The 23,734-nt window shown below is 34.3% G+C and overlaps 1 long non-coding RNA gene across 1 annotated transcript; it reads right to left on the bottom strand.

Annotated features, from left to right (window-relative positions):
- Positions 1 to 1,365: 1,365 nt before the first annotated feature.
- Positions 1,366 to 23,520, bottom strand: LOC118172870. The gene is made up of 4 exons (XR_004753886.1): positions 23,410 to 23,520; positions 22,772 to 22,834; positions 3,761 to 3,956; positions 1,366 to 1,492 (listed from the first exon to the last, which is right to left on the bottom strand). It is a non-coding gene; the product is annotated as an uncharacterized LOC118172870 (long non-coding RNA).
- Between the last annotated feature and the right edge of the window lie 214 nt (positions 23,521 to 23,734).

The following is a 23,734-nucleotide window of genomic DNA, read 5'->3' on the forward strand; positions in this document are numbered from 1 at the left end:
AAGGCAAAAAATAAATAAATGTCTATTTCAATGATTTATTTACAGTGATGACTTTCTAAACTAGATATCTGAATAACCACAATTACTATAAGAACCCTAGTTGAAAATTTAAATCTTTACTTAGTATATTGCACATTTTCACTATAAACCAATTTGTCCAACAAATTGATGAAAAACATGCCAGTTTAATAAGGCAGGCTCACAGGACTGTAATCTCAAAATATTAGTGAATTAAGCAGTCATTTACTGTGATTTCTCTGCCCACATGAGCAGCAAAACTGAACAGATGAATGCTCCAGAACAGAAAGTAAAATCAAACACAGTCTTTCATGGTCTGACTACTATCTCATTAAAAAGAATAAATACTATAACCTGCATCTTTTATTGTCAAGTGTGCTATAAATCTAAAACTAGTAGAAATTTCATGACCCTCTCCATCAGTTTTCATTTTGCAACAGGTACAGCAGTACTGCTTTATCCCAGGGTGTGGAGACTTTATTGCTCTGGCTGCACAGATACTCAGCTATGGATTTTTCTGTCTGCTCTCTTTCTCAAGCCTTGAAGCAGATTAGTTGTTCTAAGCATATTTTCCATACCTCTCTTTGGCACCCACATTAATATTAACTGGAAAAGTGCATGTCCTTAGTTATAAATAAATAAATAAATAAATTCAGGCCTCTGAAAAACCATCACTCAAGTATCCCCACTGACCACTCAAAACTCATACCAAGTAAACTGATTCAACAAATTTCCCTTGCATGAGAAACGTGTTTTTGTTCAAGTCATTTTTCAAATGCAAATACCTGCTATATAAAGAACTGTACCAAAATACCTGTTGCCATTTAATTCTTTATGATAGTTCAACAGAGTTGCCAAGAGCTGTTCTTACAACATTTTAATTCAGGTATGCTGAGATAGTTTGCCAAATCATTATATTGTCACTAAAGCCTTAATTTTTCAGGCAATGTAAATACTAACAGCAGAAGGATGCAAGGAGTTCTAAAATTCAGTATGATGCTTCCTCTTTCAGAAACTGCACGCCATAGTTTTCCATACACCATAGCGAAAAAATAAGAAGCTGCTTCTTCAGTCCATGAAGAATGGTATTAGAACACTTCTATACTATTATAAGGCATTTTTAAATATACATTAATACAATGTGATTCCGTTCTGCCAGAGACTAGGTGTGATACAGTTACATCACAGATATTTGCAAAAAACAAATGATGTCATAGGAAAGCATTCCCAATTTGCCAAAATTCTCAGCTGGATTGTGTTTAGGGTTTTGAATGACAGAATATGTTATTTTTTCATTACATCATGAACAAGTGGATACTTTTTACCCAAAGAAGGAATTGTCACATTACCTCAGCTGCAGTGGTATTTCAGTTTCAGTGACCGAATTGCCTCATTTTGTGTGAGCCTTTCCCACATCTCTTGAGAATTTGTGAAATATGAAAACGATAATATGTTCATGAAAGGCCTGACTAACCTGTAAATAGAAGATCATAATATTTAAAGAGCACTCTCTGGTTATTTGTTAGTATAGACCTGTACCTAAACAGTCTAAAAGGTTACAAAGTACATTGCAACTGGACCACAGAATAGCTGAATTCCTCTTCTGTGATAATAATAATAATAATTCAGTCAATTGTCATTAAAAAAAATGGAAGCTCACCCAGTGTCAACTCAGACAGCAAACTTGAAAATGTGACCTGTAATATTGGTGGATATAACTTAAATAAAATAACTAAAGCTAGGTTCCCATTTCATCCCTCCTTTCTCTAAAATGCATTTTGAGTTCTGCAGACAAGAGAGATGTAGTGCTGGGACCAAAATCAGAATTCATAGCATTTAAAAAAAAAAAAAAAAAAAGAGTCTGGAAAGGACCTCAAGACATACACTAATCATCTTCTAACCCCCAAAATAAACCACAATTATGTCATTCCCAGTAGCTATTTGTCAACCTTGCTCTTAACTATTCCTAAATTTGGAGACTCTGTAACTTCCTGAGGCATTCTATTCCAGTGATATCCTACCCAGCCATTAGAGTATTTTTTTCTCATTATGTCTAACCTAAGCCTAGCTTGTTAATACCATTATTCTTATCTTCTCCATGATGGACATAATGGAGTAACATATACCCTCTCTTTTACAGTAACAGTTTTTGAATAATAAAACTAAAACTGTCCTGGTTTTGGTCTTCTTTCCCTGAGGCTAAGCAACATTAATTCATTTATTTTTTTATTCAAAAGGTATACTCTGATACCTTTTGAAGCTGTCTTAGGGGCTTTCTTCAAATGGCCCAAAAGTACATGTCCTTCTTGAAGTGCTGTGCCTCAGATGGGACAAATTACTTCGGTTTGGGATTACTAAACAGAGTTGAAATATTACTTCCCCATCTTACTCTGAGTCCATATACCAATGTGAATTTATACCTCAGTGAAGCTGAGACAGGAAATAAACAGGTAAAATAACTATTCTGCAGTTACTGACTTACCTGCTATTCTGCTGAGATGTATTTGTTTGATTCCAAAGATCAAAACACACTTTCTTTTTCTCAGATCTCAAACTGTTTGGAATTTGTTGGAGAATGGCTCTTTCGCACCTTGATAGAAAATGTGAATAACACTTTCCCCCCCCTTCCCTTCTTTTCTTTTAATTCTTCCCCCCCCAAAATCTTTGGATGAATTAATTTCATTTATGACCTACCAGATCCTTTTGAAATGGCCTCTTAACAAACACACAATTAAACACTTTTTTTCTGCTTTTTCTGTTCTTCTTATATAAAACATTTAATTTTTCCCACAAACATATGGTTCATACTTCTTTTATTCCTAATAATTTACAGAGATAATCAGTGCAATCTCTACAAATATATTAGAAGTAATTTTGTACAGCCTGCTATCCACAGAAAAATACAAAAAAGTTGCATTTTAAACGTATGCTATAAATTTCAAAAGCTATTAAAATAGCTTGAATAGCTGCTCAAATGACAAAAGCACATTAATAAATACATTTAAAAAAATCATGCATTACCTAGGCAATTTATGCCACAGTCTTTTGTGGCTTGGGTATTATTTAAAAGTGTATAGAAAACAAAAAAAAGTGTCCCAGGAATCATTACAGTGACTTTAATATAATTTATGCCCTGTTAATTGACTTTACACATCATCTAGATATAAACTCAGAATATGCTGGACAGAAATTTAAGTATATTAGAAGTAACATTAATTACTCTGCAGCTTTATGCTTGATATTTTCTTGTAAAACATCTATTTAATTCCAAAAGTCAAAGTTCTTCTCTACAAGAACACCATTGCAAGGGCTAAAACTGTAGCAAAATGTGTATCCCTGCTCCAGATATATATAACAAGAGTTCTCATTTTTTAACTTCTCTTACCCAACCAACAAACCAAACAAAACTCTGACATAGTTATGAAAAATCAGAATATGAAATTTATTTGGAGTGTCGTAAGGACAGTTCAGATGCCTCTCTCTAGACCAAGGTTGTTACTTCTCTTTTCCTTCTAGTGAGTAGGAACAGTAACATGACATAGTGCAAATATGTTATCTATCAACTCATAGAGCAGGAGTGAATAGGACTCCCCTGGCTATGGTCAAGCCAGCATATTGTCGCTCCAGGGAGGTGTCTTAATTTACTTACAGAGAAGCATAGAATAATAATGTAGTAACGGTGACAAGTATATAGTAACAGGAATATATATTATTGCACAATATGCAATGCATAATAATTTACCTTTTGTTATGCTGATGATGCTATAGACTTCGACCTGCAAATGATGTGATACTGGTAACTATGAAACACACCATAGCTTCAGTTCCTCAGTTGGCACATCTTAGTCAAGGATGAAATTTTTGTTTAGAAGCAACACTGAGGTTTCCCATCACTTTGTATTGAGGTCACAAGAGCTGCAACTTTTCTGGTGTGACATCTGAAAGGAGAATAAACAACAATTTACTGCAGGTGTTTTTGTTTCTGGCTTTTCCGAGAACTACTAACACTGAAAGACTTTGGATATGCTCACAGCCCCCATACAGAAAATGGGAGTTGTGCTGTATGTCATGAAATGTCTCATTTTGGGCCAAAATCCAGCTCTGTGTGCAACACCCATTCTGCAGTTTTTGGGCAGAGAACTATGAGTTGCCTAATTTTTCCTTATGTTGTCTTCAGGGACCAAAGCACCAGAGTGCTGAACATTCCAAAATATGTAGCTATGTCTAGGCCCACTCATTCCCAAACACAGATTCTATACTAGGCCCTTCATTCATCTCCAGCCTTCCTCAGGTTAGGGGATTAAGTGTGGAGCTAGTGCATCTAATTAATAAATGTAGTCCACCATGGAGAGAGACATGATTTTTCCCTTTTCACACGTATGTGGGAAAAATTGCACACAGAGTTTTGTGCATTTTCATATCTTTATGCAGAGCAGTGTAATACTTTTTAGAGATTACATCTTGGGATAAAGCAAAAGTATCTGAATCTTGCCCATTATCCCTACACTCAAAAACTGACCCATGTGAATTCAGGCTCCCCCAGCATGACACTATAAAACAGGTGAGTTAATCATAATGTATGGGAAGTGCCGACAATTGCAAAAACTGTAACTAGAAATTTTGCCTCAAATACACACTGAAAGTGGTCATATGTAATGGATTTCTCTGATTTTTTGCATCAGATACTACATTACCCTTGAGGGTTGACCTCTGGTGCTAGAAGATGATAGACATTCAACTTTAGTGTTGCTTCTTTTAATCAAAGGTTGTCAATCACACCACATTATTTCAACTAAAATTAAACAGAGGTTTGCCCATATCAGCAAATGCTCTCTGGTATTGGACAAGTGTTTCATATGTTGCTTTATTTGCATTTAAGTCCAGGTTTTCATAAAAATGTCCTGCACTTTTAGACTTTCAACTAATAATCAGTTATCACTTCAAAAGTGTGCCATATCCTAATGGAAGAATGTATGAAGTAAATACAATGCTGACATTAAACCAAAATATTTTTGTTATTTCTATAAATTCAGAGTGGGAAAGAAATATTAAAAAAAATGTCAGAGAAAAATGAGCTTTATGAAAGTTCATAGAAGGTGAAAGCAATTCAAAACAATCTATTTTTTTTTTTTTTTTTCTAGAAAGGAAAAAATCATTTAAAGTTAAATTAATTTGGGATGCAAGAGCGAGGTTCATGCCACATGTATACATGAATCCCACTCCACTGGCTCAGCAAGCCTTCATAACGTTATTCCAGATGCTGACCACAGCTCATAGTCATAGAATCTCAAGAATATCTCAAGAACAGAGATTCTCAGATGACTACTCTTGCAAACATACCAATGGTACATGCTCCTGGGTGAAGTCCACTTGGAAAACTGAGGATTCCTGAAAATATTCACTTTACTTTTCTGAGGGAATCTTACTGAAATACTAATTTAGCATATAATAGCATACAATAATTAATAAGTGTGTCTCAAAAAATATATGGGGTACAATAAACTTTTTAATGAGGGGTAAATAAGGTAAACAATACTATTTTCAGGTAAAAAAATAACATCATAAACTGAAGCTTATTTAACTTATTTTTTCTTTTCGGTGTTAGATATCTTATGTACAAACTAAATTACACAAGCCTTCCAATGGCCTCATTAACTTTTGATTAGTTATATTACAGTAAAAAGATCTGTATTCTAAACAACAGACAAGAAAGTACCCTTTGTTTTAAAACTGCTCCGGTTCTTCAGGTATCTGTTATTTTCCAACTCAAGTGTATTAATTAAAATATTCTTCCTCTTACATTAGCATCTGTTTCCAATTACGTGATCACCATTTAAAAAGTCAACAAAAAAATCATGTTTTTACTATAGCAAGAATAACACACACTGTATGACTATAAAAAAATGAAAGTGCTCACACTGCAATAATCTGAAAGGCTGAGTTAGGCTGTAGACTGTAGTTATTAAAAGAAGTCATGCAGAAACATGCCCTTTAGCATTGTACTTATTTGAAATTATATTACTCTTTTAAGTGCTTATTTTACCATGTGAATCTTTAAATTAAAAATGAGGCAGTTTAAGGTATATCCTGGAATGGCTTGTTTTCATCTTATTAACCTGTAACCTTTTATCAAATAAGATCAGCCAAGTTCACTAACCAGCTATGCAAAACAGTTGTTCTGCTTGAAATCCATCACCTCGGTGCTTACTTATGCTTTCTTCTTTCCTCTAAGCCTCAGGTTGTTTCCTGTACATTTATAAATCTATGCAGTATAACCCCAAGAGATCAAGATGAATGGGAGGACAATATGATCTGTTCTGGGCTGGTATGGTGTGCCGTAGCTAAGCTTGACCAAGGGCTATATGTAGTTATTCTGCTTCAGCTGCTTTACGGTTGTAACAGTGCAGGACTTTTCTTTGTTTTAGTTTTAAAGGTTTACTTTTTGCTGGACGATTACAGGTTACATCAAGGTCAGAACGATTATTATTATTATACTATGTATCATTTTGGAAATTTAAGATATATAAGAATAGGGATAAAACTCAATGATACTGTGGAACAAACACACCCAGTATGTATGCAAATTTCATGTAATATATTTGAATATTGGTCCAGATTTACATCATGAAATGAGACTGGACCTCCTGTAATACCTCCAAGTAAAGGACTCCCTGGAAGTGTCTAACCTTCTTCTCTGAACACTGAATAAACCAGACAGCAGGCAAACTCTTTCAGTGCAGTAGTAAACTAAAAGCCTATGCACACTGAGGCCTGTGCAAGTGTGACTTGGCCTATCTAAACATTTACTCCTGCTCTAAAGAGCAAAGTAGTTGGGAAAAGTGTAGAATAACCAGAGGCTTAGTTCTACTGACAATTTAAGCAGAGCAAGGCTCTATGAGTGTGTAGGCTGGAATTAACTTACAGGAGCACAAGGAAAAAATGCAAGGAGAAATGATGCTGGCTATATTCTGTGGGTACTCATAGGGTGGAGAATGCCTTTTGCTTTGGATCATGCCTAAGTCTGAATCCAGCCCTACCTCACCATCCTTGGCACAACATCATTATGGGACTAATATTACTCCTTCCTATGTTTTTGGTCTCTCTGAGAACCAGGACATCTGGTCCTGATGGCAGGAACCATGCCATCTCAAGGTTTGTATTTGCAAAGCATTTATCACAGTAGGTCTCTGTCTCCTATTTGAGTCCCTAGTACTACTGCATGAAATAAAAACAACTACATAGCCACAGGAAGAAACAGAGGAGTTAAATGGAGTAAGGACCTAATACATGCCACATTTTAGCAATTCCTCTTAACCACACAGTTCAGAGGAGGTCATTTCATCTTAGAGTGGTTTGATTATTTGGTTGTGATAAACAACACTTTAGTTTACCTACAGGGATAAAGAAATAAATCAGCTTTTCTTTTCTTTCTTTTTTTTTTTTTTTTAAAGTTATTTAAAAAACTGTTATGATATATTAAAACTATGTTAAACCATTAATAACAAGATCATAAGTACAGTCAAATAGGTAAGAAATGAGTTGCTATGAGGAAATTGGCCAGTCAAACATCTTGAAGTGATTAAACTTATCTCTAATTAATGGAAATTCTGGATCTGTTTTACTCACATCATACAATTTATGATTTCCTCTTGACTATTTATTTTTCCTCATTCCTTAAACTTTGAAGTTGCACATCTTGTGCAGCAGGGTATATTGCCAATTAAGATAGCTGCCATTTGATAAGCCTAACCAGTAAGTTCATTCTTACCCGTTTGGTAGCCTTATGTTGAAATCGATTATGTCCTTCCTACACCAGGATTTTATTATAAATCCAAACATAAATTCCTTTTTATATATATTTTTAAAACAAACAAACAAACAAACAAGCAAACAAAAAACACGAACTATTGGCTAGAAGCAAAGCTGCTGCTTCTTTTATTGCTGCACAGCAGTAACTCTTCTCCTGCTGCCTAAAGAACCAAGATACCGAGACACAACTGGAAACTGTCTTGCTTTGTTAGTATTTGAAATTCTTGGTGTCTGCTCTGTGCTTACATTTTGATGCCACCAACCATCCTTTACTTGGAAGCAGGGGAAATCTGATTTTTCTCTTGAAATTTCTAATCAACTAGCTGTAATTTTCTGCAAACCGAAATCACAGTATTAAAACTAAATCTTCTTGCTTTAGCAACATTTTACTATGTATCTCAGATAGAGCAAATATGATAATATGTAATTAATGATGTCCTGCAATCTTCTCTTTTATCAGAAAACACTTGAAACTTTTATATTCCTATGAAGCAATTAAAATTTGTTACTGACAAATTAGAATAACTACAGACTGAAGAAATGTCTCTCTTGCAGTCACAATTGGAAAGGACTAAAACAAATACTCAAATTCTTATATGCCTTGGTGACTTGCTGGATTGAGATACAGACAGGGAAAATAAATTTTATGGAAACATTTGCAAGTCTGTACCCAGCTTCTTTTCAATTAATGAAAGGAATGTGTTTTTCCAAACTCCATGGTTGGAATACCCATATGCCCTAGTAACAAAATGTCATACACAGTACCATGACAAGTTTGTAGAGATTCTAAAGAATAAGAATGAAATATTACTACAAATATTACTAAAATACTGACATAGCACAGCCAAACAGACCTTTTAATTAAATACCTGAAAGAACACGTGCACAATCCTATTGTTTTCTCTGACCAGGCTAAAGAATTAGAGCAATCAGAGCTATACTAATTTTGGTAGACAACAAATACTACTACTTGTTACTTGCTTCTTTCAGTTCAAGGCAGCCAGTTTTTTTTTTTTTTTTTTTTTTTTAATGAAATTTAAAAGGCAATGTCACCAACAAACTTCATACATTAAGAACATGTACTTTAAAATAAGCTTCAGTAACAAAGTTTGAGTGTGACAAATACAATTTTACAAATGATATTTCTGCAATAATATAGGAGGCCTTTGTCATTTCATTGCAATCCATGAATAAGGCAAACAGTAATAGATACTAGGAATTAATTGGTGGTCAGAAAGTTTAGGACCAAAATCAAAATATGTCTGAAAAGAAGAATTAGTAACCGCACAGCGATTGTTCCTTCTTTTCCTTAAAGGCATTAAAAGTACATTGCTATTGCATCATGTAGAATTCAGGACCATCCAGATTTATCATTAACTTGATGGGCTTCATGGATCTAATAATAATAATAGGGTTTCAATATAGCATATGTAAGAGTCTCTTGTTGCAGTCATTATAGGAATTTCTCCCTGGTAGTGTTTCAGCAAATTGCACTAATCTAAGTAATTTTAATCAGTGCAGACTATCAAAGAGGACAGGGTTGGGCTAGGGATCATGGGTTTCCAATTGCCTCATCAGATTTAGTCAGGGCTTATTTAAGGCAAATATCTGAAAGAAATCGTGTGTGTAGCATTTTTTAAATGATCAGATCCTTGTTTAAACAACAGCAAAAACAGGCTAACTCTTTTAAGTAGACTGTTATTCTCTCCATCTGTCCTGAATATGCAATGTTGCTCCTGTACTGGTATCAGCCCTTAGGCCCACCAGCCAGCATTTGAAATATTTCAGTTCACACTGTAGACTATTAGCAGTGTTGTCTCTTGGACCTTTATGTTACATTAGCTCCATCTGTAGTAATTCCATGTCTCATTGGTACATGAAGACCCTTGTTAAATAAATGAATATATCTAAAATTTTTACAACTATTCTCTCTCTATCTGTACAAATAGAAGTTCTAAGTTATTAAGTGGTATGATTAACAAAAGTTGTCACCATGAAACACTAGCAACGTTGGCAAATATAAAACTTCTTTTTCTTTTTTTTTCCCTCCAGTCTATGCAGTTCTGTCATACTTCATCCAAAGCAACACCACACCTGTTGCTTTAGAAACTGCTAAACTTTGTTGAGAAAAATTTGCATCCTTCCTTCTTCACTTCCTTATTTTCTGTTTTTCTAAGAAGCCTTTATGCCACAGTATTGGTCAAATTAGTTTAGGAAAGAAAACAACTGAAAGGAGGAAAAAGAATCACCACACCCACCAACAGAAGGGATCTCTACTGTAGCCCTTAGGGGAATTTCTGATCACTTTCATACTCATTCCTCTGTCCCACTCTGTGCTCCTCATTTTCATCTGGTATCTACTGACCCAGGGGAGCTGCAGGACAGTGAGGTTTCCAAGTAGGTTGTACTTCCTTTCCACATAGGTTACTTGTGGAACCTCATTTTCTCCAACTTTGGTGAAAATGAAGATCCTTCTCTTCCAAACCACTAGACTGCAGGTGCTTCCTTCTGATAGTTCAACACTTTTAAACAAAGTTCAAAGCTTTTAACTTTACTAAAGTTTTTACTTAACTTGACACTCAGGAGAAAATTCAGCAAATCATGTGGCCAGTGTCCCCTTTCTTCTGTTATACCTGGTATATATGTTGAGCAAATTAATATACTTATATGCATGAAGCACTTTGTGGATTGCAACATTTAAAAGAAATCACACATTTAAAACTGAAAGTATGTGTGAATTCTTTTTTAAGTCAAGGTTTTTGAGTAAGTTCAGTACCCAAAACTTGTATTCACAGACTTTGGATCCTGCTGATATTTTCTGCAATTTTCAGGAACCTGAAAATTGACTAAATGAACAGTGCAACACCAAAAAACAAAGCCAATCAACCCAGAGCCATGATTAAAACTATTGTCTTGCTATACATGACCTCATTGCCCTAGAAATTGTGAATCAGACAAAAAAAAAAAAAAAAAAAAAAAAAGAAAGTCTTAATTAGAACTAGCTTTAAGCTTTAAGATCAATTAACACTGAGCAACTCCCATGTAAACATATGAGTCACTTCAGTTCTTTAGAGAGGCCCCAGCAGATGGCATCAGCTGGCCAGCAAAGTTATACACGCACCTCCTCATGTAGTGCAAAACTCCAGCATGAGAAGGCAGTTACTAACAAATAATTTTTACTTCCATATGAAAAAAGCTAACCTCTGAAGGAGAACTTCATTCATCTCTTATGTTGGCTTATTATTTCTGGTTCTTCTGAGGAAAGGAAATAGGTCGTTGTTGAAAAAAAGCTATATCTTACAACTTTTATTTTTCCTATCTACATTTTCAAGTATGAGAGCACTTGCATAATTGCAAGAGGAGATATTTGTAATACGGGATGCATATCCCATATCTGGCACAAATGGGACTCTGATTCATGACCTGGAGTCTAGATGCTATGATAATACAGATAATGTTAATTATTAATACTACCTTTGTAGAAGATCAAGTAGAGATCAAATAAATTATATAAAGAATAAGTCCAGGTCATTAAAAAATGACTATATTTGCCTCTTATAGTTGGAATATAAAAATCCTTATGGTTACTATTTGATTTTAGCTGAAAAAAAATAATAAACCAAGAATAGATATTTCTTAACTAAGAAGAGGTCTAGTTTTTATACCTATGCTACAGCTGAAAGCAAAAAGTTTAGATGTCCTACCATATGTTGTTTATTGAACAGTGTTCTCTCTCATGCTAGTTTTCTAAACTGGCTGTGAAATTCTTCTGTTGTACTTTGGGCTAGTTAAAATACTTCTAGCACCAAATAATTTATGATGCTACTTGTATTTGCTAATCATTCTTGTAATTAACTCCCTAGATCCTATTTGTAAACTAACTGTTATCATTTATAGAACTGGGTATACCTAGAAACATGCGATTTTACAGTCTCTTGATTAGATTCTATTTATACGTGAGGCAAGTAATAAAACGGTATCTAAAGGTAGCTTTCAATTTTTTCACTTCTTTATTCATTCCCTGAAAATATAGAGGCTTCATAATGAAAAGTCAAAGTCAGCTACAGTGAATGAGTAACAAAATACTGTTGTTTGCAGTAGACATCTACGCAACTTTCATTCATGACTTCTGCTTTTCAGAGTAAAGACTGTGATTTACTAATTCACTTAAGAATGAGCTTAATATTAACCATGATTGATGCTGCTAATCTGTGTATAATTAGATAGATTTCATATACTTTACTGGACCTAAAGCAGCAGCTATTCAGCCACAGGACAGCCCTTCTCAAAGGGTGCTTAGCTGGACACCTTTCTTGCCACAGCTGCCAATATATGGACCCGATAGTAACCCTACTCCAAATTAAATGAAAAACTGCGGATTGATTGATTCCTGATTCCAGAAACACCCTCCTTCCTACATACCTACCCATGGACCAGACAGTGGCCCAGAGCTCCTCCCTACTCCCCCACATATGAGTAACTTTTAGTATTCCCACTCACTGAGTCCTACAGACTTTTAAAATCTCTGAGATTCAAAGATTTCATGGCACCTTACAGATAAATATAAGTATTTTCTTTTCTCTCTTGAGAAATAATATATACTTACTGCTGCTCCAAGTGTGATACAATAAATTAATATTTTAAAACTATTTACATGTTATTTACTGCTATAATAAACTGCACCTTTTAACCTTAATCAAAATATTTTGAATGCAGTCCAGTAGATGCCTAACTTTTTAAATTTAGTTCTCTGAAGACCAGCTGAGATACTTTAGGATTAAGGAAAGGGTTAAGCAAATGAGCTCATGAAACGTGGAAAGTATTGGAAGAACCAAATGAAAGGAGCTTCCATTCATGCCATGCATCCACTTAAAAAGTAAGCAAATCCATAGGCTGTTTTAAGTATAAAGGGATATGGCTGACAGTTGGACCAGATGCTGGTGGTCAGAAGTTTTGCATCAAACACATCTTTCAAATAAGTTTTTTATGACGGTGTCTTATACACTTCCAGAGACATGTTTGCAAAGTGTTTTCTGCATGGTGTACAGTACATATGTACAAAGTGTTTTCAATGTATTTTGACACCATGTGTTTTTATCTCTATGTCTGTGAGCATAATGGAACCATTGGAAACGTAACCTTTGTGCGGGCAGCTGTTGCAGGACATTTTCATAGATATTTTCCTTCCCTGGCTATTTATTTGAAATGGAGATTGTTATTTAGCATATGGTCTGGGTCTCATGGGCAGAAAGGAGAAGGAGATTGTGAAACACAGAGTGCATCTGCCTTTACTCACAAGTGGAAACTGAAGTATTATGCCTTTTCTCCAGATGTTTTTTAATGAGGTAGGCATGTGTATCTTAATTTCACCAGCTTTCTCAGGCAGTGGAAAACACCATTTATAAATAGTATAATTCATGTTTTATATCTTGAATAGTTTTCTCACACCACCTATGAGAATATTGTTGGACCAAATAGCAGCCATATACAAGTGTTTTTCTTTTATAGTTAAAAAAATATTAAAGCCACTATTACATCTGAAGTTATGTCGGAACTGTCAAATTATGTTCTGTTGTGTACAAGCACTACTTATGGTGACCCTGTTTTGCAAATATAAGTAATTGCTTCTTGTAAATTACTGTCATTGAATCCCAGAGAACTCTTTAGTTTCTCTCTGATCGCTCTCCATTTTTCTGTTTCATATACTTCCATTCTCTTCACTGGCTTGTTCAGATAATACATTATAACAGTCATTACAGTATAAGAGAATGAGATGATATTAAAAAAATAATCATAAACTTTTTATTTGATTGCAAGAATTGGTAAATACCTGCTTAAAGATAAGAGAGATGTTGATCCACATGAATTTTAGTACTCAACCTGAAGTTTAGGAATGGCATATTCTTCCATTTTCCTCCATTTTCAGGTACACATTTAATACACACAAACACAGAATCAGAAACTGTTTTTCTGTTTTGGAGTACTTCACTAAATCATTATGAAGTACATGGCAGAGGCTGCCCATAGCCTTTCATATATTAATGCTAAAAATTAAATCTTCATCATGTTCTTCTGTTCTTATGAAACAGCAAAAAAACTACAGGTGGTCTTCTCATTCCAAAAAGTTGAAATTGGAAGAGTTCCTTTTGATCAACCCTAATCATCACATAGGAACATTTAATTAAAAACTAATTATGGTACAGGAAAAGAAATTACTGTGATCATTGCCGTGATGTTATTCAATAAAGAAATTAGTTATATATTTTTATTGACTGGTGTATATTAAGCATTTTCCTGCAAGACCTTTGCTTCTATTGGAAAAAATAACTCACCCCCTGTGGCTTCATAGTCATTTATGCTTTAGATGTACACATATCTACTTTTCTCAGAAGAATAAAAAGTTTGAATTATTACTGAATCATACCAAAAGCACATGTGATTTTGGCCTATACCTGGTCTTCGACAAACTTTTAACTTCTTACTCTGCCAAAATTGGCAGAATTTCTCACCTCTTCATAAACTCAGTATGACCTATACATCCACAGCATGTCTAAGTGCAGTTTTTGACAGTACAAATTCAGATTATTAATTTTAACCACAAACAAATCAGAATGATAGAAAACATCCAAGCTGTGATTTACCTTGAGCAGCTTGTTCAGAAAGGTGGGTTTCTCATACAGACAAGTCCGAGCCTGAGCAACGCAGATGAAGTGACCTAGGATACAGGTCAGGCTCCACAGTGTTACAGTGATTATGCTGGCTTCATTTTCAGGTAGACAAAATCCATCCTTTCTCAGTCTACACATAAATCTATATTTAATACTGTGTGGAAATTAGGGTTGAGTGCTGGAGCATTATCTAATATTAGACAGTATTCATGTTGAAAATGGAAGAACATTTACTGCCAAATTCAGACAGCTGCTATCCTTGCATCAAGTATTTATCATTTATAGCCAAAACCATGAATTTAATTTTTTTTGGTAACTGTTGAAATTTGAACATTTAGGATGAATCTTCTTAACATTACCCTTAGTCTTAGTCTGGAGCATTTTATGTAATTATATACCAAGAAGCACAAGGTTTGTCAGCTTTTTCATTCCCGCAAATACTTACCTAGTACCAATTTATATTTAATTTTCTTTCTTTCCATCTCTTTAAGATTTTCTACTAAATTTCTTTCAGAAGTTGGCAAAGCATTCTATATATATTTGAAATTTAAAACTTCATTTATTTCTAATTTTAAATGGAGTTTTTATTGCTCCATAGCTGAAACATTTACACGTAAGGAATATATTGGCTTTTAGTAGGCTGTATGATATTATTCAGTTTCATGTAAATACAGAAGTGTAAGGCATTTCTGCCTTGCAAGTCTTTGTTTATATTTAAAGAGTAATTTTAAGATAATAGGATTTTAAGGACAAAATTTAGCTATGGACTAGCTATTTGCTAAGAAATGCTCCATCTCCTAAGCAGGCAAGGTAAGAATTTTATTTAATTCTGTATAGACTCCTGTAACAGAGTTATAATGTGAACATTAACGGTCACACTGAAATTTAGTAGGGAGATGAGAAATGCAATAATAAATAGAAACATGCATTGCCTGTGAAATTAAGGTGACAGAACTGAGTTAATTCTTGGTGTAGTACTAAATGACTGTCTTTCTATGGAGTCTGTTTTACTGGCAGCGTAGTAATTTTGCGGTTTCACTTACAAGTAAGATGATTTCCTAAAAAGAACATACAATTAAACAAATCTTTTGGATAGTAACTGAATATATTTTTTAATCCTCTAATATTTCCCATCTATCTGTATTGAGAGTACTGATAATATCTTTTTCGTTTAATCTTAATATTTCACATATTTGTAAGCTAAACTTGCTTGGGCTGCTTAGTGGTGCTGTAGTCATTGAAGTCTTTCATGCATATACCAGCACCATGGTAGAAGAAGATTAGGATTTGCTGAAAAACAGTCTAGTACTTACCTGCTAATTGTCATCTCTCAAATAACTGTTACCTGACTATGTGATCACTTCTAGTCTGTCAGAACTCACCTGCTCGGCTTTGCAAATAAAATGGAATAAGAGCTCTCATCATCAACATTGCCTCTTGGCTGAGGACTCTGCTTCTTAAAAGCTGCTTAGCTGCTATCCTGCCATCTCCCAGATGTTCATTTTGTGGAAAACAAACAAACAAAACACCCCACAAAGTTAAGCAAAACAAAAACAATTAATTTAAACTAATATTAAATACTTTAAACTAGCAAATGTTAAGGAAGTTGCATCTTAATTTCTCTTAGATCTTAGTTTTCTTCCAGTCTAGAAGGAAGAAACTTAAAAAATACAGACATATCTTCAGCATGATAACAATGAGACACTGACAGGAAGAGTTAGAGACAGTGCCGAGATTGAACTTAATGAGAGTGAGTCATTCAAGCAAGGAGACATACCCTTACATACAGAGATAGGCATATATATATATATATGTAATTTTTAAATAGTTGTAGCTTAATAGAGTTGCTTTGGAAATCTGCAATGATTTGGTAAAGGTTTGTCATTTTTTGTTTGTACTTCATCATGTTTGTACTTCGAAGAAAATAGACTCAACAAACTAGGATTTCTTACATGAAACTTTGCTTAGCAGACAAATTGGAGACAAATTACTTTCTCCCAAGCTTCACTCTAACCACATTAAATCAAAGAATTGACTTTTCCACTATCAGAAATAGATCCATGGATATAAAATAAAAGTGAAATTATGACCGAGATCTGGGGCTTAAATTCCTTTGCAACTGCTGAATCAATATTTGTTTATTCAGCCAAAAACGCATATGGGTTCAATACAAAAAGAACAAATTACTGTATTTACACTCAATAAGAGCTACAGCAACTTCATAGAGTCATGCCCCCATGTTTCTTTATGTATTTTTCATCTTAAATTTTATTTAACTCCAGTTTAGATAGAATGACAACTAATCAAAAGATATGCCTGGTTCCAGAATGAGTAAATTGTCTTACTGAAATCCTTAGGGTATTATTCCTTACAGTGAAAACAGGATCATATCCAATAATTTTAATAATTTTGTAAACCTCATATTCAACTGTAAGTATCTAGAGCAATTTTATTGGATTTCCCATGATAAACATTAAGCTAAATTTTACTGACAGGAATTGATTGCTTTAGTCTTCATTTCATCATGCAACTCCAGCATTAGTAGTTATATATTGCAAGGAGACAATACCACTGGTATCAGTCTAGTTATTTAAATTACTTGCTGTGTTTTCATCTTGATCCTCTACAGAACTATCCCAACTGGGTCAACAGAAACCTTTTCTGTGTTCTCATCCACACTTGTTTTTGATACTATGCTGGGCATTTAGCTTTCATGAAGTAACAAGTATGAATGTGATGCTAACAATTAGACAATTAGAGTATCAACCTACTAATTCAGAAGAATAAATTGAAAAGATATAGGATAGAAATATAATTATGTGAAATGTATTAAAATTCTTCTATTTAGATGCACCATCCTATGCATGCTTTTGCATTGGTGTCAAAAGGACAAATTCAAACCTGCTTATTTCACTCCTGCTCAATGAAGTGAATATTCCAGCAATATGAAGAGATTAAGTCTCTATATCAAGAAGTTAAACTAATATCTTGTGTATATTTGCAGTAAAGAGCATGCAAAGGTGAAGTTTAACCAAAAAAAAAAAAAAAAAAAAAAAGAAATCAAATCAGGAGATAACAGTAATTCAAAACATACTTTCTTTTAATGCAAGCTCAGTATCTTTAACTGATCCTAAGAAAAGACCTTTTCATTAAGGATTATCTGTCTCTTTTGCAGACACATTATTGAACGTTAACGAATTGAATGAAAAAACCCATGTAAGCATCAAATTAAGAATTCTGTTGCTAAGACAGGGCAGCTGACTTCCTTCAGTTAAATCACATTGTTGCCTTATGCATGTAATCCCAAGCAGGTGACCATATTGTTTAATGAGGGACAGTTACATCTGAGTGGCTATCTCATAAAAAGATTTGGCCTGTGTATCCAGGCAAGTAAGAAAGTGAAAGTAAAAACAATTAGTGAATTGCTGCTGATTTTTAGAGAATTTGGTGGTAGAAAAATGTTTAAAACAAACTGTAGAGAAACTCGTAATTATTTATATATTTCTGAGATGGAACTGTCTGAGATGGAACTTTTTAAAATTTGGATCTGGCTTGTACTGTTCCTTCAGAATGAGTGTCTTCATTTTTTTTCCTACTCAGATGAGTAAATAATATGAACCCTGCTAAGGCTCCAAATCTTTTTTCTCAGTATTGACGTGATTTACTGCCATGGCCTAGCTGTGGTCAATGGAAACCAGGAACAATGTCAGTAAACTGATTATCAATCTAAGCTATAAAAAGGCCAGTTCCCCACTTATTCTGGAATATAAGAAGGGCAGCTCCCTACTTTTATTGTGGCATGAGATAGCTCAAAATCAAGGAACTACAACCATGCTTCTTTACTGAAAGGGTTGTTAGGCATTGGAATGGGCTGCCCAGGGCAGTGGTTGAGTCACCATCCCTGGAGACATTTAAAAGACGTTTAGATGTAGAGCTTAGTGACATGGATTAGTGGAGGACTTGTTAGCATTAAGTCATAGGTTGGCCCAGGTGATCTTGGAGGTCTCTTCCAACCTAAATGATTCTGTAAACATAATTTCATTCTGATAATTTTGAATAACGCATTGATTGCATTTCATTAGAAAAATTAAAGCCTAACTTTATACCATGTCGTAGGAATTACTCAAAATTCATAAAATCATAATGACTCCAAAGCCTATATGTAGCTTGGGAATATAATATACATTTAATCTAATACAATAGTACTGGAGCTGTTTTTTCTCTCTATTTCCGTTTTTAAATAATGAAAGATTTCACTTGCCAAAAGTCAGAAGAAAGAACAGAATTGAAGAGAAACATTTCACCCTCAGCTGAACTTTCATACTTTTCTGGCATCAAGTTATCCCTTAATTGCCTGGGAATTTCCTCAGGGGCTTAATATTTTTTATTTTTAGTCCATAAAATTTTCAAAAATCCAGATGTTTGAGGTAATGCTCTATTGACCCTAATCTTCAGTATCAACAGATATGCTGCATTGATTTCAGTAAGTCCAAATGATCTTTTTCCTTTGCTCCCTTTTGTAGTAGTACAGAATCAGTTATGGCTAGATTATTTTTTTATTTTTTAGCAACTGCAGAAACACGTACTACATAGCATTAAATTTGTATCATTGCATCAACAGTGCTTAAATGAATCCAATTATTCTCCTATTTCAGAAGCCCAAATAACACAATACATCAAGCTTATTTTTTACAATTCTGTATCTTCTGCAAATACCTTTTACCAGTCTTAACAAATGCGCCAGCACAGAACATAGAAATAGTCTGTATAACATATCCAAAATAGTTTAGATATTTTACTCTGATTTTTAAATACCTGCTACTGTCCATTACAGCAAAAACTATTGAATATCTACTATTCAATCCTAACTACTCAGCGGAGTATAAGGGAATAATGAAACAGATCTTTACTACTCATCTCTGGGAATTAATTTTAAGTTATCTGCATAGCTTTGTGTAGTCAGATCATCACTTTCAGAGATGAGACAGATTGCATTTTGATAAAAATGTGTCTGCAACTCTTGGGCTGTGTTTTACTCATGTATGTTGAAATTATATTCAGTAAAGCAGAGGTCATGCACATAGTTGAAAACTCTGCAAAGAGGTTAGGCAAACACTGGGAAGCAATGCAGAAAAAGCAATTTTCTCAAATGATTTTTTTTTCCAGTTCCTTAATTCATAACTGTTTAATTCAGATGTTTACTAGGCAGGCATTTGGCACTTTTAAGTATCCCTTTAAAAGCTAATGTTTTGACAATCTTGAGATACTTCAAAAAATCTCAAATCAACCTCCTGTTTGGCCTAGGCCAAAAAGCTTTAAATCCATAAGCCATTCAGATGAAAGTAATCTGGTTTTACCAAAACATCTGCAGAAGAGCAGGAATCACAAAAAAAAATAGTCCCTCCCAAGTAAGGGACGTGGTACTGTTTTCCACTGTATCTGGGGAAACTCTTGTACTAAATTCTGATAGAAATTTGTATGAAGCATGTTTAGCATAGCTTCCAAATGGATAAACTTTCAAAAGGTTTAATGTGATATAAATAAAATTTTTTATATCTTATTAAGTCTGTAGTGAAAATAAAGTTTATTCACCCAAATATCTATTACATATTTGATTTTCTTCTCAGCATTTCTTGGAAATATATGTGTTCTTACAGAAATCATTAACTCTGTTTCTGAGGATTCAAGCCACTGCTAATTTAAAGTGTATGTTAGAACATACACTTAAAGTGTATGTTAGAACTAGAACACACAAAAGCAACAGTGGTAGATATATAAGTAATGCAGTATATTTTATGTCTGTTTTCTTCAATGATTCTTCAATGATTTGTGCCTTCACCCTTTCTTGACATCAATAATTCTGCTGAAAAAGCTCCCTTGATGACTTGTAGTATAAACTAAAAATAATTGTGCAATGATTTTTTTTTTTTTTTCCCCCATCAGCTCTGTGGTAAGCTGGAAAGAAAAAGAACCAAATAATACTGGATATTTAAACTGAACTAAGTAGTCAAGGCATCTAATTTTTTTATTATTATTATTATTTTTCAATGTTTGAAAACTGAAACTAATTTAAAAAAACGTATTATATTTAGATTTTTGGAGAGCCTTTTACTGGGACAATTTCTTAAAATTGACTCAAATTCATGTAAGATTTCTGATACATTGATGCTACAGTTTTCAATAAAGTTGCTAACAAATGCCTTTTCTAGCTCTACATGTAAGCTTTAGAAAAATGCTTTCAGTAAACTTATCCTATTATTATGACTATTCTGTGTTGCCAGGTTGGAATAGCAGTGGGTTTCTTTTGTACTGCTAAAGACTGACCACAGACCAGGACAACAGCATACAGTCCTTCTTGTACAGTGATGTCAAGGAGTTTCCTCTGCATGAAATGCTAATTATGCCAATTATTATGCTTGTAGTCAATATGCCTATTGACTACGTACACATATAAATGTACGTGCCTCTATATGTGAACATACCATATATATAGTGTGTTAAAAGTTTTCTCATTAACAATATAAATATTTTTCTATTTCTCTTTTGAGCAGAAACAAAGTAAAATGATACATATTGTATAGTCTCCAATATAGCGTATCACATGTAAAAATGGGTTGGTGATCTTCAGTATCAGTTGTTAAAATAATTGAAAAGAAATACGTTTTTTTTGTTTGTTTGTTTTTTAAACAACAACAACAAAAAAACACATTTTAACATGTAGATAACATTCATGGATTTTTTCTTAAGTGGCCCTTAGTGTTTGGCATGAGGTGGGTGTTTCAACAACATGTGATAATTCTGTCTTTCCCAAGCTTCAGTATTAACCCTATGTACGACAGGAGCAAATGGTGGTGAATGACAGTATGCTGGCCATCTGAAAACGTCAGCGCTCAAAAGGTTAAAGAAAGAGTAAAGGGTTAATGTTGCATGCTCTTGCGCTGCATGCAGTGTTTTTGGAATGTTATTCAAAGGCTAAGCCTGTCCCCTACTAATTTTTTTAAACAAAGCCTGCAGTACTTGAACCTGTCTACTTCAAGCCTTGATTAATGTTGTTAACTGCTATTCTAGCTCTCTCCTCGTAGCTGCCAGATGGAATGCTGAAGATTATTCTGCATCATTTAATTGGAGTTTATAATTAAAAAAAATGGTGAGTGCTATGGACTACGTTTTGCCCCTTTGATCCCTACCCAGATAAACAAGCTTCTCTAATCTGTAATTCCCCCATGTTCTCTTTCAGAGATTGTCTGAGATCATATGCCTCTGATGTCTAGAGTATATACTAATATTACGTCATTTACAAAAGTGTGGAGACAAATTATGGTCATACATGCTGTTTCCCTTTCAAAAACATAATCCCACACATAGAAATATAACTCTTCATATGGCTTCCTGTGCATACCTCCCACAAACATGCAGAAATATACTCCCTGTGCAGAGAAATAATAATATATGCCAAACTATACATATGGGTCCTATACAGCCAGTTCCAGGACATATTTTTATAGTTCAGTTAAGGACAATTTGGAGAAGTGACTTTCTGGATCATTTTGGAGGACAGCCAAACTGAGGAAGGGCAATTATACCTCTGCTTCCATTTGTGAAAGCAGTCAAAATGTATATGTGCATGCACAGGAACATCCATGTATTTGGACAAAAGTTTGAACAGTGATTTTAAAGGAACACTTCCTACGTTCATCTATGTAAGAACTGACTCTGCAGGCAGAGACATTCCACAGAGAGAATCATGCAACATGCATTTGTTATAACAAAGTGGTCTAGACCTCTATTTCTCTTCTGAAAACACACTGCAAGCCACAAAACCTCCTAAAAGCCTTGTAATACACATAAGATCTTCAGCCCAACAAACTCTCACCACCTACAACATGCTCATCCAGAATGAGAGATGAAAACATGAAAGATGTTGTCACTGGTCTTTAATCCTGCAGTAGCAAAAAGGCTGCTAGACTAATTCTGAGGTGAGGTAGATCAACTATTGAGGAAGGCAGAAATATATATATATATATATATATATATACATACAATATATATATAAAAGCAGCAGCATAACCCAAACCTGCCACTGATTCCTCTTGCTGTTTCATGAGGTGAAATTGTTGAAGATGACAGGAGTCCAACATGCTAATGAGCATGCTTGAAGTTGAAGCACTTGCATAGTATGGCAGTGGGGAAGAGTCCTCTAAGACTCTGATCTCTTTAAAACAGATCTAAATCTACTTTATTTTCTTAAACAAATTGTATTAAACGCAGTGTCCTACCTGGATTTTTTTGGCATATGTTTGTTCTGTTCTAATCTGTAGCAAACCATCAAATAGCAGATCCTGAGAAAGCAACAAAAGAAAAATGATACTACTGTAAGATTAGTGTACATTGGGCAGATGACTTTAAAACTAAATGTTATATTGTCTGGAGGGAATGAATAGAAAGTCTCTTTTATAAACAAAGCAAAAACCACAGAAATTAAATTTGGATACATTTTCCAGTGGCAAATGATTAGCTATTTAATTACATTATAGAGAGAAACCTTTTCCCTTAAGGTTCTGTTGTGAAATCACTTTGTAATGACTATTGTTTGATGTGATTCACTTTAAAATGCTTTGGAAATATGGCACAATGGGATAGTTTTTCTTTTGTTAACCAGGCTTATGATTAAAAAAAAACAAAAAACAAAAAACCTGTGCCATATTTATTCCAGAAGATTTTTTGTTTGTTTGTTTTTCCTACATTTGCATCATACTAATTCACCTCTTTTATAGTTAGTTCTATTACTTAAGAAAAAGAAGTACTTCCAAAGAAGTGAGAGATGAACTGCTCAATGGCATATGGAACTGCAGTAGCTATGGAAAGGTTGACCAGTGATTTGCAATCCCAGAAGAAAGACTAGGTAACTCCTTACATGCCCAGAGCAACCTTGACCTCTCTACAGGTCATGAGGGCTGAGGAAACAACCACCAGCTCTTGTATATTTCACAGTGTCAGCAGATGACAAGGAATTTTCCAATACCAGCATTTTCCTGGAAAAGAAAAAAAAAAAAAAAAAAGGTCCTGGAAGTAGTTCCCTGTGCCGTACAAATCACTAAGAAGCAATCTAACTACCTAGGCTAGAGGTAGCAAACCTCGGCAATGCTGTGCCTACAGGCTTCTACAAACCACAGTGAAGTATTACCCCAAAATAGATACACCTTTACACATTTAGGGCCCATAACTGATTCTATTGTTCT

This window comes from Oxyura jamaicensis, chromosome 11, assembly GCF_011077185.1.
Source record: "Oxyura jamaicensis isolate SHBP4307 breed ruddy duck chromosome 11, BPBGC_Ojam_1.0, whole genome shotgun sequence".
Classification (NCBI taxonomy): Eukaryota; Metazoa; Chordata; class Aves; order Anseriformes; family Anatidae; genus Oxyura; species Oxyura jamaicensis.